This window comes from Megalobrama amblycephala, linkage group LG12 (genome assembly GCF_018812025.1).
Source record: "Megalobrama amblycephala isolate DHTTF-2021 linkage group LG12, ASM1881202v1, whole genome shotgun sequence".
Lineage (NCBI taxonomy): Eukaryota > Metazoa > Chordata > Actinopteri > Cypriniformes > Xenocyprididae > Megalobrama > Megalobrama amblycephala.
In genome coordinates, this window is record NC_063055.1 from 28957144 (window position 1) to 28974115 (window position 16972).

A 16972-nucleotide genomic window follows, 5' to 3' on the forward strand; every position below is an offset into this window, starting at 1 on the left:
CTACTCCTTCATCTGTTTCTCCTTTAAATACTTTTTTCTGGTACCTCTTTCTCAAATTTCTCTACACTAAACTGTCATTCTCTCAGCAATGTGGTTTCACAAATGAAAGCTGCCACTTCCATTGTTGATCCTATACTGACTTGTCTGTTTTAGTCATGTTTTGCTTCTTTATGTCCTGTTGTTTTGAATATTATAAATGACTCCCTGTGCACTGGTGTCTAAAAAAGCTAACTTGGACTTTGATAATCTTAATAATTTCCGTCCCATTTCTAATTTTCCCTTCCTTGTAAACTTTTAGAGTGAATTGTTGCTTCTCAGTTGCACTCTCACCTTATTGCAAACAATTAGTTTGAGCCTTTTCAATCTGGTTTCCGTAAATTCCACAGCACTGAAAATGCATTAATCAAGGTCACAAATTATCTATTAATTAATTAAAAAGGAAAGCCTCTGTCATTATGACAGATTCTTCCCATCCTATGTATAGTGCATTTCAGTTACCCCCTTCTGGAAGATGGTACAAAGTACCTTTGGTGAAAAAGGCCAAATATAAGACTTTTATTCCAACTGCTATTGGTGTTCTAAATGGGATTTTAAGATGAATCTTATAAGTATTGAGCAGTAGTAGGTAGTAGGTAGTAGGTTTTTAAACTGGTGTTATGTGTTGTGTTTTTTCCCAAGGTTTTTTTCTCCATTTTAACACCTATTTGCCACTTGTTTGCCACCTGATGTCACCTGTTGGAGTTTGGGTTCCTTGCCGCTGTCGCCTTTGGCTTGCTTAGTTGGGGACACTTGACATTTGACTTGACATTTGATATTCAACAGTGCTTTGATCTGCCTGCATTGACACTATTCTTTAAGAGCTGCTGTGCAGCCAAAATAATGTACCAGTTATCAATGTAAAGCTGCTTTGACACAATCTACATTGTAAAAAGCGCTATATAAATAAAGGTGACATGACTTGACTTGTTTTTTTATATTGTTTGTTGAGCCTTTGTCTAAAAACAATTTTTAATAAAGTTTAAATTGAATTGAATTCAGTTCATTGTTTGGTCTCATCAATGTTTAAGCTTTGTTTTTTCTCCTGCTTCTATTGAATATTGTTCCCTGAATCTCCTGTGGTCAGGGTTGCCAGGTTTTCACAACAAATCCCGCCCAATTGCTACTCAAAACTAGCCCAATCGTGTTTCACGGGGGGTCCCACACAGTAAAAATCACGTTTTGGGGGGTGAAATCCACGTTTTTGGCAGGGCTCCCCAGGTAAAGGTTGCATTCTAGGGGCTAAATATCATGTTATTTGGGGTCGCTTCAGCCCGCGGACATGAAAAACAACTCGCAGCAACAGTGTAAAAGTAGCCCAATTCCGCAGGAAAACCGCAGACTTGGCAACACTGCCTGTGGTGTGCATGTTATAAAGCCACACGACAACTAATTGGTATACTTTATAATTTTAGGCATTAGGGTTTTACTAACTTTATCCACTGGGAAAAAGGACTTTTCTGTTTATTTATGCTATAAGAATCATTACAGAATGTTGATTCCAAGTGAAATCCGTTAAATTATATTAGTGATTAATAACATAAAATTAGTGAAATGCCAATCAAATAAACCTAATATGTTGGGGAGTACATCGTTTTTCATAGCTCTGTATGTGTAAGCTGTGCTGTTTTTGCTGGTTGTGTAGATATGCGTGAGAGTGTGGGAAAGTGTCTCACAGCTCACTTTAATTCAATAAATCACTCTCACGATGAAATATTTTAACTCATTGCAATTTATCACTTCTTTACTCTCATTTCCTCTCTGTCCTCCCATGAAGTTGCAAACAAGTAGCTCAAGTTTTCCATTTAGACTAAGGCAATTTTTCTAGAAGACAGAGTCATATGAATAGACGATCGTCTCCCTAACACAGTGTCTAAACAATAAGAACTGACACTGTTTTTTTCTTCATTGACCCCAATTCTCAGAGTGAGAACGAAATCCGGTATAGGTTGTGGGACAGACATGCTATGACCTGTACTCTCCCCCCTACTTCATTTTTTGACGCAGGTTAATGAAAGTTTTCAGTGAGGCAGAGAGCTGGGGGGCAGATTGGCCTCGACTCTGTCACAGTTTTAAGTTTGGTGTACGGCACAATGCCTGCAGCTTATGGGCTCATCACAACACCACAACACACACACACACACACACTAATCTGAATTCTTTTCTGTTGTATTTGACCCCTCACCTGTATGGTAATTTGTAACAGGAGGTCAGAAAATGGGGCCCCATAGACAAGCCCCAACACACCTGCTAACCCTCTGCTGCTTTCCTCCTGACTAACCTTCGTGTGTGTGTGTTTGTATGGAAATAACCTGACAAAAGTGACTTATTAGATGGAATGGTGACGATGATGGTGCTGATGATGTGTTAATGATCTCATATAAAATAATGCGAAGGAAACAAGAACCATCTTGTGCAATCTTGCTTCTCAAGTAAACTGATGCTGTTTTAGAGTTGTTTCTATGTTTTAACTGGAAAACAAAATGAAAAATACTGATTAAGAAAATTCTGCACTCATACATTACAGAACTCTGCAGTTGCTGTATGACCACACACAGAGCCAGTCAAAAATGAACAGGGCTGTCAACACACAACACCACGTGTGTCTCTTTTTTCACACACTTGCACACATAACATGAGCTACCATCTCTTCCAAGTCTGCCCCCTACCCTGTGCATAAGGGACCAATTTATGTTTGGCACAAGTCCAGAAAGAACACAAAAAAATGTGTGTGTATGAGAGAGAGAAATGAGCAGAGCTGGAATGAACAGAATAGTATTGAGATAGTAAATTGAAATTAAATAATAAATGGGTCAGATTTGTGTGTCGTTTCCAAATTACATCTCCTGTTCTTTTATGATTTATCTATATATCACATTTTATATACTTAGGTAATTAGTGTGATTTACAGAAGTGACGTAAACCAGAAAAGTTTCAAAGTTCATTAACTAAAAAGAAGTATTGAAATACAAACATTCCTTCATCTGCTGGAATCAAAATAATGTGCAATGAAGTAAAAATAAAGACCACATAAGACAAATCTATGCAGAGACCTTCAATTCACTCACTGTACTTTAATGTAAATAGATTCCAGTCAAGTATTGTACTATTTGTAAACCAGATATATTGAGAATGGGAAGAACCCTTGTTGCTCCCACTCCAGTGTCGTTCATCTCTTTTTCCCGTGCCCATAACTCAACCCTTGACTTCCTTTAGGAGAACCATTACACTCAAAGTACACACCCAGTACGCTCCAATACTCTTCTATTACACAGTCCGTAGACTCTAATTATAGGAAATGCACACTCAAAAGCACACTAACCGCTTACTAGTATTACAATTACACTACAAATTACCCTCCTGGAAGTCTGTAGTTGAGCCCTTCAGGCATGTTTGAGATTATACACTACAAAGCCTGTTGTATAATCCTGATCAATATTAACTTTTTCTTCCTCAAGGAAATGTCTTTAAAGTCCCTGTAAAGTCATTTTAAAGTATGTGTTTTGAGCTTTGCACACCACAGAAAAATGTGTTATTAACCACCCAGCCAAATCTGAATCATTAAAAAAATCTGAAAGTAAATGAAATAAATTATCAAAATCTCGAAAAAATAGGCAGCGCTGCTCTCTGCTCTCAAACGCTGGGGGCGTGTCCGCTGTCGGCGCTGAAACCACACCCACTCGCGAGAGCTGCAGGCAGCCTCAACTTTCTTGTCTAATGAGTCAAACATACTGATGAATCACGTTAGAGGGTTGCACATTTTAGTAGAGTTACTGTGGACTACCTACTAATTATAACATAAGCACACACGACAACTTACACTCATTGGGCACGTACTGCCGGACTGTTGTCGAGTCGACAAATGACGGTGCCGCGAGACGGGAGGATGAAGGCCGGGACGGGAGAGACTCTGTCCGGCCCCATATATCATCGGTTATGGTCGGGACGGTAAGACAGCCGAGGCGGGAGGGGGGGACGAGGTCTGTTCAGTCACATTCACCAAAAACAAAGGATTATCTGTGAATCCCAGCTGTCTGATGAAAGTTTGTAAAATTATCCGGTGTAGAACGATCACTTTAGAATCCTTCATATCATCGTTTTAGGAAATTTAAATAAGGAGACCGAGCATATTGTATATTTTAACAACCATGTAATATGCATTTGCGTGAGAAGGCATTACTAGCTAAATGTACAAAGGGCTGTATGACTGTAATGACACTCGAGATTGAGCGAGTGAACCGCTGTAGCGTTAGAGGCGGCGCCACGCTCGGTGCGTCATCGACAGTTATATAGTGTTAGGGGAGGGGCTATGCTCGGGGGACGATGTGCGTCATTAGACCCCCGTTTTAGCTCCGCCCAAAAAATCCTGAGCAGAGACTTGGTGAAAAACTGTTTAACGCTCTAACTTCACAATTAAGCATTACTCAATTCACAGACTTTGTAATGTGTTTCAGCAATACATTTGTAACATTTATAAAGTGTTTAGAAAGAATTCTCAGAATTGACTTTACAGGGACTTTAAATTACTATACACAACCACTAAGATACATCAATATAATATATGACATACGTTTTCTAAGAATATTTTAAAAAGACTCAGAACACCCTAGCATCCGCACAGCAACACCTTAAAAACACCTCAGCAACTACCCTAGCAACTAGGGATGTATTTATTTTCGATTTGATTTTGATATTTTGGTTCGTTTAAAAGTAGACATTTCAAGCTTTCTATAGCCTAGATACATTTCTCACGTCTGTGAGGCAAGTAGCCTACATGCAAAGTTTCGCTTCATTTTTTTGTGATGCGCTCCAGATCTACCAGAAAGACTCGGGAGGCAAGATAACTATGGGAGGGGAGCAAAATATGGTAAGGTAAAGTTCTTTGACATAGGCCCCATCCATAGCTCACATCCTGAGGGTTGCGGACTCTGCATTTCCTGCCTGAAGATGAAGACAGGGGCATAGCCAACCCCCCAAAATGGTGGAGAATTATCCCGCAGGGACGAAGCCTACCCCCCAAGAACTGTAAGAGGATATATATACCCACCAGTAGTGAATCTTGCGGTTCCTGAAACAGAGATAAATAAAATTTTAATTAACATGAAAAGGACTCGGAGACCATAATGCTTATCAATGGAAGAGGGCCACTTCACCATGGTGTGAGAAAATGGCGAAAGCAGTAAGAACGCAATAGAAAACATGATGAGAGAAAAGCAAGAAAAAAGAGAAAAGACCAAGAGAGGAAGGCAACAATACCTACATAGAGACAAAGGCCACGATACGCCACATAAAGACGAGAGCCTTGATCTGCAACATAAAGACAAAGCCTACATTAGGCCACATAGACACGAAAGCCTTGATCGGCAACATGAAGAAAAAGGCCATGTTATGCCACATAGATACGAAAGCCTTGATCGGCGACAAAGGCCACGTTAGGCCACATTTACACGAAAGCCTTGATCGGCGACATGAAGACAAAGCCCCGTTAGCCCACATAGAGACAGAGCCATGTTAGGCTACATAGAGACGAAGGCCATGTTAGGCCACACAGAGACATAGGCCACGTTTGGCCACATAGAGACATAGGCCATGTTCGGCCACATAGAGACATAGGCCACGTTAGGCCACATAGAGACATAGGCCACGTTTGGCCACATAGAGACATAGGCCATGTTCGGCCACATAGAGACATAGGCCACGTTAGGCCACATAGAGACGAAGGCCACGTTAGGCCACATAGAGACATAGGCCACGTTTGGCCACATAGAGACATAGGCCACGTTCGGCCACATAGAGACATAGGCCTTGTTCGGCCACATAGAGACGAAGGCCACGTTCGGCCACATAGAGACATAGGCCATGTTCGGCCACATAGAGACATAGGCCACGTTCGGCCACATAGAGACATAGGCCACGTTCGGCCACATAGAGACATAGGCCTTGTTCGGCCACATAGAGACAAAGCCTACATTAGGCCACATAGAGACATAGGCCACGTTCGGCCACATAGAGACAAAGCCTACATTAGGCCACATAGAGACATAGGCCACGTTCGGCCACATAGAGACATAGGCCTTGTTCGGCCACATAGAGACGAAGGCCACGTTTGGCCACATAGAGACATAGGCCACGTTCGGCCACATAGAGACATAGGCCACGTTCGGCCACATAGAGACATAGGCCACGTTCGGCCACATAGAGACATAGGCCTTGTTCGGCCACATAGAGACAAAGCCTACTTTAGGCCACATAAACACGAAAGCCTTGATCGGCAACATGAAGAAAAAGGCCATGTTAGGCCACACAGATACGAAAGCCTTGATCGGCGTCAAAGGCCACGTTAGGCCACACAGACACGAAAGCCTTGATCGGCGACATGAAGACAAAGCCCCGTTAGCCCACATAGAGACAGAGCCATGTTAGGCTACATAGAGACGAAGGCCATGTTAGGCTACACAGAGACGAAGGCCACGTTAGGCCACATAGAGACATAGGCCACGTTCGGCCACATAGAGACATAGGCCACGTTAGGCCACATAGAGACATAGGCCATGTTCGGCCACATAGAGACAGAGGCCACGTTCGGCCACATAGAGACGAAGGCCACGTTCGGCCACATAGAGACATAGGCCACGTTCGGCCACATAGAGACATAGGCCACGTTCGGCCACATAGAGACATAGGCCACGTTTGGCCACATAGAGACAGAGGCCACGTTCAGCCACATAGAGACGAAGGCCACGTTCGGCCACATAGAGACATAGGCCACGTTCGGCCACATAGAAACATAGGCCACGTTCGGCCACATAGAGACATAGGCCACGTTCGGCCACATAGAGATGAAGGCCACGTTCGGCCACATAGAGACATAGGCCTTGTTCGGCCACATAGAGACAAAGCCTACATTAGGCCACATAGAGACATAGGCCACGTTCGGCCACATAGAGACAAAGCCTACATTAGGCCACATAGAGACATAGGCCACGTTCGGCCACATAGAGACATAGGCCACGTTCGGCCACATAGAGACATAGGCCACGTTCGGCCACATAGAGACATAGGCCTTGTTCGGCCACATAGAGACAAAGCCTACATTAGGCCACATAGAGACATAGGCCACGTTCGGCCACATAGAGACATAGGCCTTGTTCGGCCACATAGAGACAAAGCCTACATTAGGCCACATAGAGACATAGGCCACGTTCGGCCACATAGAGACAAAGCCTACATTAGGCCACATAGAGACATAGGCCACGTTCGGCCACATAGAGACATAGGCCTTGTTCGGCCACATAGAGACGAAGGCCACGTTTGGCCACATAGAGACATAGGCCACGTTCGGCCACATAGAGACATAGGCCACGTTCGGCCACATAGAGACATAGGCCACGTTCGGCCACATAGAGACATAGGCCTTGTTCGGCCACATAGAGACAAAGCCTACTTTAGGCCACATAAACACGAAAGCCTTGATCGGCAACATGAAGAAAAAGGCCATGTTAGGCCACACAGATACGAAAGCCTTGATCGGCGTCAAAGGCCACGTTAGGCCACACAGACACGAAAGCCTTGATCGGCGACATGAAGACAAAGCCCCGTTAGCCCACATAGAGACAGAGCCATGTTAGGCTACATAGAGACGAAGGCCATGTTAGGCTACACAGAGACGAAGGCCACGTTAGGCCACATAGAGACATAGGCCACGTTCGGCCACATAGAGACATAGGCCACGTTAGGCCACATAGAGACATAGGCCATGTTCGGCCACATAGAGACAGAGGCCACGTTCGGCCACATAGAGACGAAGGCCACGTTCGGCCACATAGAGACATAGGCCACGTTCGGCCACATAGAGACATAGGCCACGTTCGGCCACATAGAGACATAGGCCACGTTTGGCCACATAGAGACAGAGGCCACGTTCAGCCACATAGAGACGAAGGCCACGTTCGGCCACATAGAGACATAGGCCACGTTCGGCCACATAGAAACATAGGCCACGTTCGGCCACATAGAGACATAGGCCACGTTCGGCCACATAGAGACATGAAGGCCACATTAGGCCACATAGAGACATAGGCCATGTTAGGCCACATAGAGACATAGGCCATGTAAGGCCACAGAGACTAACTAAAAGATCGATGAGTAGTAATAATTGAGAAAAAAACATAACACCACCACCAGTATTTGCATGAAAATTACACAGTATTCAATTTTGTGACAAATGTGACATAGTAAATATTTATCATAAATTGTGATAAACAATGACAATGTAAAGCTAAGGAGACGGTCCATGCTGGTCCATGCTGGTCCTAAGCTGGTCCAGGACCAGCATGGACCAACGAGCCTTTATGACCACACAGAAAGATACATATAATGTATATGATAAGAAGCCACGTCAGATCACAAAAAGAAGTTCTCAACACTGGATGCCCTGTAAGATAGAGCAAAGCACTCACTACTGCTGGACAACAGGCCCGTAAACACTTCTAAGCTTGAATAGGTCGTGTTTTACTTTCAAATGCACGTTATAAGCGATAAACTCACAGCGCTTGCAAAGATGAATCGAGCAGTATTTAATGCGACAGATCGATGCACTGATGTCAGTGCTGTACTTAAAAACATGCTGAGCCATATTCAGCATATTTAATTGAACTTAGCGATTTCATAAGGCTGAGCCAATTCGTGATTTTAGCTTAACATTGGTTAATCATGCAGCCCCCGATTAATCTTACATGACTTTACTCCTATTGCGATATAATAATAGTGCACATTTATCTAGGTTAGTGTTAGAGCGAGCAGTCATGTAAAGTTACATGTTTCAAATGATAAGCTATAGTTGAGGTTGATGGATGATAAGCGAACGTTTGGTTACTTGGTAAAGATTAGTCGACTATTAAGTGGCAGCCTGTACTAGCAACAGACTAAAACATCGTAGCAAGTGCAAAAAAAGCAAATATATGTATAACATTTATAATATAACATTTGTATAACTATACACATATAATATATATTATAACTATATATAACAATATTTTATGTTCAATTTATGTCTGTTATCAACTATTTTCTCCTTTTTTGTCCTTAACCTCCATTTCCTCTCAATCTCTGTTTTATCTTTCTAGAGGAGGTGTGGGGGCCTCTCTCATGACATCACACAACTGGCTCACTGCCATAGCGACATCTGTGCAAACCTGAACTACACGAAACCTGACATCTAGTTTTCACACACACACATAGGTGTGTAAGTTATCTTGCCACGGTTTTGCTCATAGTTTAGGCTGCAGGCTGAAGTGTGTGATGGGAGTTTTCCTCTGGGGATAAGAGCAGCATGAGGGAAACCTCCAACAACTGAGATGAAACCCTCCAGGATCACATAACACACAAATGTGTAAGTGTGTGCTTGTGTGAGTGTGTGCTTGTGTGAATACATGTAGCACAATTAATTTTGTTAAAAAAGAGGAAATTGCACTCTACTGATTGACATCAAAGACATTTTTCTGCTGATTGCAATTTGGGGATTGGATGGTATGTGTCTCAATATAGTCATGTGTGCTTACAATCTCTCTGTGTGATGAAATCTTATGTGCAATTGACCTCAAAGTAGTTAAATATGCACGCACTGGACCAATATGCTCAATCAAGGTTTTCAGTGGCATATGCCTATAATTAGTGGGGAAAAAAGAGTATCATGTTTTATAGACAATCTGATTATAACGGAAGGAAAGAGTATAAGAGAGGCAGAGTGCACCTGTGGACACATCTTGAATCACCATAAAATTATGAAACAAAACGACTAACCGGATCAGCACATCTGCCAAAAAAAATTGTTATGAGCATGTGGGAAGGATGCTAGCAGGAAACACCTTCACCTTTTCACCATTAAACCTTGCAATACTCTAAAGTACTCATTTGCACATAGACATTTGGTTTTAAATTATGGTGGAAACTTCCCATTGACTTCTATTGTTGTTATATTAGCAACACAAGCTGTTCCAGCTGGAGTGAGCTGCAAGCTGCTCCGATGTCTATTGGCTATTTTGGCAACTGCCTTCATAATGTATAGATATACACCGATCAGGCATTACATTATGAGCAGTGACAGGTGAAGTGAATAACACTTATTATCTCTTCATCATGACACGTGCAAGTGAACATTTTATCCTCAAAGTTGATGTGTTAGAAGCAGGAAAAACAGGCAAGAGTAAGGATTTGAGCCGAATTGTGATGGCTAGAAGACTGGGTCAGAGCATCTCCAAAACTGCAGCTCTTGTGGAGTGTTCCTGCTCTGCAGTGGTCAGTATCTATCAAAAGTGGACCAAGGAAGGAACAGTGGTGAACCGGTGACAGGGTCATGGGCGGCCAAGGCTCATTGAAGGCTGGCCCGTGTGGTCCGATCCAACAGACGAGCAACTATAGCTCAAATTGCTCAAGAAGTTAATGCTGGTTCTGATAGAAATGTTTCAGAATACACAGTGCATCACAGTTTGTTGCGTATGGGGCTGCATAGCCGCAGAAAAGTGAGGGTGCACATGCTGACCCCTATCCACCACCGAAAGTGCCAACAGTGGGCATGTGAGCATCAGAACTGGACCATGGAGCAATGGAAGAAGGTGGCCTGGTCTGATGAATCACGTTTCTTTTACATCACGTGGATGGCCGGGAGCGTATGCATCATTACCTGGGGAACACATGGCACCAGGATGCACTATGGGAAGAAGGCAAGCCAGCAGAGGCAGTGCGATGCTTTGGGCAATGTTCTGCTGGGAAACCTTGGGTCCTGCCATCCATGTGGATGTCACTTTGACATGTACCACCTACCTAAGCATTGTTGCAAACCATGTGCACCCTTTCATGGAAACGGTATTCCCTGGTGGCTGTGGTCTCTTTCAGCAGGATAATGCACTCTGCCACAAAGCAAAAATGGTTCAGGAATGGTTTGAGGAGCACAACAACATTTGAGGTGTTGACTTGGCCTCCAAATTCCCCAGATCTCAATCCAATAGAGCATCTGTGGGATCTGCTGAACAAACAAGTCCGATCCATGGAGGCCCAACCTCTGCTGCTAACATCTTGGTGTCAGATACCACAGCACACCTTCAGGGGTCTAGTGGAGTCCATGCCTCGACGGGTCAGGGCTGTTTTGGCAGCAAAAGGAGGACCAACACAATATTAGGAAGGTGGTCATTATGTTATGCCTGATATACACACTCCCTTCATGTTGTTCACCAACACACATATAGTACATGTGCATCAATATGATACTTGATGATACTTTGCAAAAAAACAAAACTCTTTGGAAAAAACAGGAACTTTGAACAATGTATCATGACTGTCTTTGGGCATCTCAGATGTTAATTTAGATATTAGTATCCTCTACAGTAAACCAACCCATATCAAATGCACAACACACCTTCCCCAAAACACACAATCACAGGATGTTTCATTGATTTACGGGACATTTTTTAAACAAAAACATCTTTAAGAAGAGGAGCCAGTTTGGATGAGACACTTTGGCTGGTTGTCAATAGCAGTAGTCAGATTTAGTGCTTCTGCATTTAGAGTACAGTGCATTTCCTATTCTCACGGGTCACTGTATACATTAATACATGTGCACACACACACTAAAGAGCTTCTCTGGACGTGTCACAGTCCACTCAGTATCCGCTCTTCCTTCCCAACAATGCCACTGTGGTGACCTTTGACCATGGTGGGTCTGAGCTTACTTCCTCTGTTGTGTGTCTGTTTACTTTGATGTGACCAGAGGACATCTCTTTGCCAGCTTGTTTTCACACAGGAGACTAGGAGCTTCCTACACTTCACCCACACACACCCCCCAAAACACACACAAACACACACAGGATAAAGGGGCACAATTTGTGCCATACTAGTAAAAGTTCAAAATAGGAAAGACAGTTGCTTTGTATCCTACAGGATACAGCTTTTGTGTGTAAAGCTTATGCACTTTCACTGCACCCTGGCAAACACATATACATGCACACACATTTGTATAGCACATCCCATTTGAAGGATATTCACTCCGAATCAGTAAGAAGTCATAAAAAAAAAAAAAGACAAAAAAAAAAAAAAAAAAAGACAAACAGTAGTCAAAAATAGGAAAGTGGAGAATTGAAATAGAATAAAAGGAACTCTGGGAAAATCCTTGTTTTTTTTTGTTTTTTTTTACATGGAATATTTCTTTAAATTAAGGAATATATAAGATCAAAATGTGTACATTGGGGTTATAACTTTTTGGCTATTTTTCAAATAAAAGATTTCCTGTATCATAAATCGATGATTTTGTGCTTAAAAATAAAATTGTTCTATAAAGTTTGCATTAATGTTTGTTACATGGTTGTTCCATTTTTTTTATTTATTTATTTTTTATCTGGGGTGACCTTTTTTAAAAAAAACTTAAAAAACAGAAGTAGGGCCTTTTTCATTGTTTTTAAGCAAAAGTTCATTGATTTATGATACAGGAAATCTATTATTTGTATATATATATTTTAAGTTATAACCCTTGTGTACATATTCAAGCTGATGAATGTAAAACTCATATGAAATTATTCAAATACTCATATGAAATTTGTTTGTTTTTGAAAGAAGTTTATGTACACCAAAGCAGTGTCACATGATACTTCAGAAATCATTCTATAATATGCTGATTTGATGCTCAAAAAACATTTCTTATTATCAACAAGCCACAAAACTCTATTCACACTCTGATTGGTTGTTTCAATGTAACCTCCACAGCCAATCAATTTCATGCATCCATTAATACTTCCCTTTATAACCATGACACATCCAAACAAATACACTATCTATGCACACTATGCAAACTCTTATTCTAGCCCTCCACCTCCCCAGCACCACCTGCCTAGATCTGCTACATGGTGTTTCCCTCTCTATAACCAAAGCAGAATGTTCCTTAAATTTTATGTTCTGAGCATTTAGCAGAAGCAAGTTGTACTTTCTCTGCAGCAGCAGTGTACACTGTGAACCCTAACGCTCAAAATAATTAATTGGTTTGAGTAGGACAAACTTAAATGAAACAAACTAGTTCAGTCAAATTAACTTTTATGAGTATTTAGCACCTTCTTTTTCTTTCGAGTTCACAGAACTGATATATTTTAAGTAAACTGATCTGTTTCATTGTTTTGAGTTGTATGAACTCATTTCTTTTCATTTAGACAAACTTAAGTTTAACTGAAACTGGGCTGGGATTTAAGTTTCCCAGCATGCTTTGCCCATGGCACTCGATAGGGAGAGTAAATGCTAAAATGAGTGTTTTATAATGTTTTATAGTGCAAGATTAATGTTAAGTGGGTGTTATGCTAATTTTGAAGAGTTTCTGTTAATATGAGTTACCATCATGGTGACAAGTGGTGCATGTGGCTTGGTTTGAGAGCAAGTATGTTAAATGTTTCATATTGCTAGACTCATTCAGCAAGTGCTATACCATGCTATTGCTAACATTAGCAAATTAGCAATTCTGTTCTGCATTTTCTGTTTGTAACCGATTGCCTCATTTTTTTTGAGTTTTGCCAACTTATTCAGGTTTACAGTGTAGCAGAGCTAGTCCACCAAGACCAAACCTATGAACATTCCATTTACATTAATAAAATGTTTTATAAACTATCCCAAGAGTTGTCATGACTGAACAACATTTATTTGAAACAGACTTTTTTTGTAACATTATAAATGTCTTTACAGTCACTTTTAATAAATTTAATGTTTCCTTGCTGAATAAAAGTAGCCTATATTAATTTCTTTCAAAATATGAGAAAAAAAAAAAAAAAAAAAAAAAAAAAAAACACTTATTTCTAAGCTCAAACTTTTCAACAGTAGTTCATATTTTAAATATAGGACCACTATTCTAATATGGCCCTTATAGATGTTAGTGCTGTTTACAGCCCTGTATATGAAAACACACATTTGCAGAAAAACACACACAAACACCCCCACCAGCACAGCACCTTTGAGAACTCACATGTACAGGATAGAGTTACTGCATGGAGTCCCTTTAGGGACCATGGAGACAGGATGGGGAGACAGGGTGTGTGAGTACACATCGGGGTGTCTGCTCCTCCTCGTGTCACTGATATTTACCATATGTGTGTTACTCATCACCTTATAGAGAACATACAAGCACACACCCACACATGCATACTTGCACACTGACACACATGCTAAAAAGCAACTGGATGTGAAGCTCTGAAGCAAAAATCAATTAATTTCCAGGCATTACTTTGACTCATAACCTTAAATAAGTAGCCTAAGGCCTCTGTCAGATGTCAGTGCAGGTTTGAAAGCCCATGGTGCTGATTAATTGATTTATCCAGGAGTCTTCCTCTGTTTATCAGTTCTCTTATCTGGCACAGACAGACATGATGTCAGAGCCAATGCTGTGACAACTCAACCATCAAGCGTCATGCTAACATTTGAAGCAGTCGTGTTTTTAGAAAAATCCTTTGCCAAGGTTTGAGCTCTGCTTTTCATGATGGGGATTCATTTTCAGTTTCAAAGTCATACAAGTCACATACTGCTGAAAGGAAAGTCCCTGTAACTAACATACTGTCTCTAAGGGTGCGTTCACACTTGTAGTTCGGTTCGTTTGGTTCATTTGGTCCGGACCAAAGAAGAAAAAAAAACATTTAGTCCTGGTCCGATTAGCGTTCAGATTGGCAATTTTATCACCGAACCAAAAGATACCGAACCTTAGGGCATAGGGATACATTCACAACGTGATTGGTCGGATTTTATGACGTATTGCCTATTTTGAGACAGAACTTACCGAACATCCAAAACAATGCTGTGTGCTGAGGTAAATGCGCTCGTTGTGTGTGCGTAGCCTGCATGTGATGATATTTTGGCCAGCTGGGAACTAGTGAAGAGCTTATAAAATGTGTAAAGTAGTCAAAACAGCGGCAGGAATCCATCCGTTACACACGGAAACGATCTGCTGCGTGGAGACGCACGTCTGATGGGCAAACTCGCGACTATGACAAGAAAAACCGACATGCGTGAGGATTCTGTCCATTTTAGGGTCTCAACTTCCTGTTTTTGGTTCGTTTACATGTATTTGGTCCGTGTTGCGTTCATATATCATTCGAACCGCACCAGAGTTCCTTTGGAAGCGGACCGAGACCCATCTTTTCAGCGGTCTCGGTCCGCTTGTTTGGCGCGCACCAGGGTTCGGATGGCAGCGTTCACATAGCCTATGTTCAAATGAACCGCACTAACAGAGCAATCGCACCAGGGTTCGTTTTAATCGAACCAAACATGACAAGTGTGAACGCACCCTTAGACTCTGGATGTTCTACTCAAAACAACATTCTTGCGAAACACAGTTTAAAATCCAACACTGATTTCAAATCTAAAAAAAAAAAAAAAAAAAAAAAAAAAAAATCTGAAATCAATATTTTTCAATTTGTGGCCTTAATAAAAGTGCACACTTATTATTAGAGTTGTATAAACCAAATCAACATAACTGACATCATACATTTTTTTTTAGTAACACTAATTTACAGTGTCCCTGTTATACATCTTACATGTACTTACTATAGTAATGACAGTAAATTATGCATAATTACAAGAAACTAACCCTAAACTAGCTAACCCTCATTATTAGTAATATTATTGTATTGTTATCTCTTTAATACATTTATATTAACTTTCATAAAATTATTAAGTGATTAAATCACTTAAACATTCATGCATTAACTATCATGGTGCAAGTAGTTAGAAAATACAATCAAGAAATTCCATAGATTCCTGAAGACTCATCAGTTTAGTTCTCTTGCATCTGATTGTGCTTATCCTCTTCTCTGCAGGAGTTTGATTAGTTGGATCAGGTGTGTTTGTGTGGGGATGAAGCCAAAACCTGCAACCCCCCAATCCCCCCTCCTGCAGAGGACAGACCACCCCTTCTCTGAGAGATAAAGATAATAACTTTATATTCTGACCGTATCTCAGTTATTACATAATTCTTGTGATCTCAGAAAACAAACCCAACCATGACAAGAAAGAAAAAACTGAAATATCTCTTTCTTTTCAGTTTCGTATCTATGCCTCATCTGTTCCTCAGTCTTCTCAATCCCAGAATGATTTTGATTGCTACACTGTGAATTGCTTCAGTCACCAGCTCCTTATATAAAGGTTTACTGGCGAAGTCACTCAGGATTCCCGCTCTGTCCAACAGAACTGCTCTTGATTTTTGATTGACAGACACCTGATGGGATTTATTAGGAGAGTTCAGTGTTTTATGTGAGCCGAGTGAATGATCCTGCCTCTTTTTCAGATTTTTATAGCCACAGTGTACAACAGCAAAAAAAAAAAAAAAAAAACTATATTTTGATGTTACTTTACAGTGATTTCCAGAGGATTATCAGATAGTCTTCCTAGTAAAATCCTCAGAGTTAAATCAACTCTGCTCAGAGAACATATGGTCCCTCTCTATTTAGTGTTAAAATAACACTGAAGCAGAGTTAAAGTTAAGATTAATTAAGTTATTATTGAGCATTAGTGATGAACACCTGCTGTTAACAAGCATAATCACTTAAGAGAAACACAATAACTACAAAGGACTTCCAGCCACAGCCTTAGATGAAATTAACTAAAGATAAAAGACATTAAATCTCTCAAGATCTGATTAAACAACTCCACAAACAGCATATTATCTTATTAACTTTAACTCTGCTTCAATGTTATTTTAACTCTATATAGGGAGTGACCATATGTTCTCTGAGCAGAGTTGATTTAACTCTGAGGATTTTGCTGTGCAGTGTTATTTTTGTATAATTGAGATACTATTAATTTGACTTTTTATTCATTTATATTGGCTTAAGAAAGCCAAGCGTCCATTCTAATTTTATCTATCTATCTATCTATCTATCTATCTATCTATCTATCTATCTATCTATCTATCTATCTATCT